Source organism: Pavona decussata, unplaced genomic scaffold (assembly GCF_977016875.1).
Source record: "Pavona decussata unplaced genomic scaffold, jaPavDecu1.1 SCAFFOLD_9, whole genome shotgun sequence".
Taxonomy (NCBI): Eukaryota; Metazoa; Cnidaria; class Anthozoa; order Scleractinia; family Agariciidae; genus Pavona; species Pavona decussata.
The window spans coordinates 1,436,827-1,441,389 of NW_028145432.1; positions in this window are offsets into that span (position 1 = coordinate 1,436,827).

The window sequence follows — 4,563 nt, forward strand, 5'->3', positions numbered from 1 at the left end:
ACTTTGCCATCTTAGAAATGCTAATTTTCGTCATTCGGCAAATGGGATATATTTTATTCCCTGAAATATTAACAACTAAAAATATCACAGAGAGCAAAATTTTAAGCTGATATTAGGTCACCCAGTTCTTAAACTGCGTGCAGTTCAGACGTTTTCTTTATGTCGGCAATGTATAGCCAAGACCGAGAAACAGGCAAAATTTTTGAATAAAGATTTCTTTTAATTACGAACATGTCCATCACTAGATCATCATTTTACGAGTTCGACCAGTCAACGTTTTTTTAACGTAAGAAATGGATTTTAGTCACTCGTAAGAAAATACGCAGCTTGATAGTGGTTTTGCTCAATGCAACAATGCAATGCAAATCCTACCCACCAATAAAAGATTTTACATGGTCTACCGATCTCAACAACGTTGAAATAGGCTGTTGCCTAGAAAGAACTTCGTTGACACCTTTTAAGGTCATGGGAACAATGCCAGCCGAACAACTCGTGTTTTCACTAAACGGCATCGAAACGGCATCAATCAAGGCTGTCACTCTTGTAAAACATTTCCTGAACTAAGTCTCTGGCGGTTCGTCACTTCTGTTAACAAAGAGAAGGCAATAAGTGAGTAAGTAGTGCAGTTTCAAATACACGCAATCTTACTATCTTAGTCAAGTTAAAATGATCAAACTGAATCGTGATCGGGTTTACTAAAACGTTCAACAATAATAATATGTCAAACATTATATTTTTGTCCCTGGATTACTGGAATATTTCATTCCCTGACTCTATAGAAATATCCAAAACTTAAAATATAATAGAAATTAGAAAGGGAACTACAGCCGGTACATAAAGATCGTGAGTTCTTAAAAAGTTGACAGTGTGCTCATATTGTTGTATTTGCCTTGATCGCTAGCACTTACAAAATTAAGAAACAAACACGGCTTCTTCGCTAGTAAGGAGTCTAAGGGCCTTTTTACAAAAGAGAGGGTAACCTTACCGGTAAGGTTACTGAAGCAAGAGAATAACCCACTTTTCAGTTCTTCTTTTTTACGCGACGTGTGGGGTAATCCTAGCGCTAGACACAGGTTACTCTAGCGCCAGGTTAACTCTAGCTACCTCCCTTATATACGCTTTGCCAGGGATAACTCACCTACTTGGAACAAATTTTTACTTGTTTCCAAACCGTTTGAAAAGTTGAAAAGAGCGGTGAAAATAGTGGAACGAGTACGACCCGGCTTTAATACCGACATTTTTACCTTCCTTTACACACAGAAACCGAAAACGTTTCTGTTAAACGTTCTATAAGGCCTCTTTTATTTATTTCTTGTTGGCCAAGTCAAACACGGTTACATAAGGTCCGGATTCCTAGGTAGTTTGATTTTCACTGGTGTTGAATCTGCTGGTTTGGTTCTGGTCTTTTCATCATTGCACTTCTTCTTTGGCATGGCTTCTTTGCTGCTGTTGGCAGATGGTGATTTTACCGTAGTATGTGGTGGATCTGCCGAAGGATTGACTGAACGAACAGGCTCTGGTACTTGAGGGATTGCTGATAGTGGTAAGGAAACAATCGGATTATCACCTGGAAGATTCACTGGATATCCTATACGGAGACCGTCTGCTTCGTTACACCACAACTTTACAGCTGTGATGTCGTGCTTGCACATAAGCCTATGTTACTCTTATCAGTGATGATTCAGTATGACTCTGGTGTAGAATCTTTTGACTGAATTTATCCTGGTTTCGATTCATCTCACGTCTGTCGACAGTAAATCAAATGAGTTGATTCGGTAGATAGACGTACCTATCGCGAGGATCGAACGCTCCTCTTTTTCATTGATTCGTTCAAATGGAGAAACGTATTTTTTCGATTTCTCTTTTTTTTATTTTTTTTTTCTATTTTTATTTGTTATTTTTTGTTTGGATCACGTGTATTTAGGGTTTATTCTGACGCAACAATTATAGTAAGTTCTTCGAAGCCTGAGTACAGTTGCGTTCTATATGTATGTATATGGATTTTCCTGTCCATACGACAGATGAGTAGGCAGACAAGTCATTTGTCAAGGTGGGTCCTCATGTGGAAATGAAGACCAATTGGTGACGCACACGAGCGGCCATAGATACTGCATGAGAATGAATCCACAGCAGCGGAGCGCTCAGCGTCCAGGGATCCACTGCTCGTAACGGTGCTACTCAGATAGCAGAAGTTGTCCCGGTCTTGTTCTCTACATATACTGCGTTCTGCGTTCTGCGTTCTGCATATACTATAAATCACCAATTCAACGTGCTCAATGTAAGAAATGTCGCGCAATCCAAATTTGTTAAAAGTAGATAATGAAAATAGAAAACTTACAATATTTGCAGTTGTCAATTACTGTAATATATTTTTTCTGTGCTGTTTTAAAGAAATAATGGCATCAATCCTATTTTTCGTGCTCTTGATTGCACGATCGATAAGATCCATAAGTAGTCCTTATTAAAGACGCCAGAAAATAGTGCAAATTTCTCCGATGTTATGTTCTCAGAAATTGCTGAAGGAAAAATCGATTTAATAGCGTTGATATCTGGGCAGCATTTAGTCGTATCTGCCCGACTGAGCATTATCACATAAACAATTCTCTGCTTCGCTAAATAAATATACGCCAATTTAAGCACGAAGATAAACAAGGACAACGAATCTATCTATCTGATTTTTCAGGGCATCACCATTTTCCAACTGCTTTTCAGTTATTTTCGGAAATACCGTTTAATGTTGGCTAACTTTATCAATGTTTTTCCCCGGAAGGAATCTCTACGGAGAGAATGTTGTTGAGTTCCAGTAATTATCAAACGACAAATTAATTTGGTTGCAAATACACACAAAACGCTTAAAAAAATTGAACCGAAAACATTACTGAAAGCCTTAGTTTGAGGGAAAAAAAATGTCTCGTATATAAGTCCGACAAAAACTGAATGATAAACATACTCAGCCTTATAACACATTCTCACCAAATAACCTCTTTTTCGTCAGCCGTTCGAAGAATGGTACAAGTAGAAGCTTCAACTGAAACTGATTTCGGTTTAAAGCGTTGCTGCTACCAAGACTTTTCGTATTGCACACAAGGCCGGATCCTGAAATATTGTTTTCAATCCCACATATTTTCTGCATTCCCTCTTGGCCCATACGGCATCTTTCAGAATTCTCCTCCCGATCCAGTTCTTGATATTTTCTGCTTGATCCCGCAAGGTTTGGATAAAAAGTGGCCGGCATAATTTCAAGCATAATTCACTGTTTGCGGAAGCGAGCATTTTGCCGGCATAATAACACACACAGCAGAATCTGAGAATAATACAAAAAATGGTAACAAAAGAGTGATACGAAACAATTGATAAAGAGGTAAAGAAAGTTAGTGATAAATTCAAAACAAATCCAAATCATCTCATACGGCTTTAGCTGAAAGGCGCCCGCATTTACCTACCTTAGCAGAATTAAAAACAATGCGCCCATAACGCCCACATGATCACCCAAACGCACGTTGGTATTGGATGTAAAGTAGCATGATACTGAGCAGAATTTTGTTGCCATTGTAGAATTTTGAGCATAATACTCGATTTTCGCGAGCACTGTCAACAGGCACGATACACCGTTACAACAACATAATTTTCCCAAACCTAGATCCCGCTAAGAGATCGTGATAACTTTATTATATCACATTCAGGATATCTCTAATTAAAAAAAACTATTTACAAAATTATTACAATCACGTGGGAAGAAATAAAAATATATCGGTGTAAGCTTAAAAGACCTAGTAGGCTATAAAAAAAAAAAACAAGAAAAAGATAGAGATAAAACAAGATATTTTGCCGCATAGCAACAGCTAAAATACCTCGTGATTCATTCCAGCTGAAGAGACAGAGCACTTCCCACTTTCCGCCATGGTATACTATTTTCTCCGCATTCCCACGAAAATCTCTCGCTAGCCAATCACAGCGCAGGCTTTGATTCTTGCCTGCTTGTGTGGCCAGCCATATGCCAAAGCCCCATCAGATGTTTCAATTGCATTCAACTGATAGTATTATAAAAGGAGAAGACCTGAGTAGACCTGAGATGTTACTTTTTTTAAAACATAATTGAACGATAATTTAATGACTAATTTTTGTGATACACGAAATCCAAGATATAGTTTGTACTCTAGCCGCTGGAGAGAACGATTACAGGGATCGGTTGCATTGTTTCGTGTATCTTTGTATCTTTTCTAAAATATAACGCCAATTTCGCTTAAGAGGGAATCGAGCAAAAAAAAAACAAAATGGGTTAGTGCTACAATAAAACGTGCGTTCAGCTGGAGCAGGCTACCTCAAGGAAATCATTCACATCCAAACAGAAAAAATTATCAAGAGACTACTCATATAGACTGTAGTGTTTGAGGGTCTAGTCTTACTAGAGTCTAGATATCACAATCACATCGGGACAAAATGAAGTCTTCGCCACTTTTCAAGCTTTTTTCTACTGCATTTTCCGTGACGACCTGGTCCTCAACGGCAAGGTTTCGACAAGGCAGGGATCCACAATTTACCTTCAAATTACTTCTAACAAGG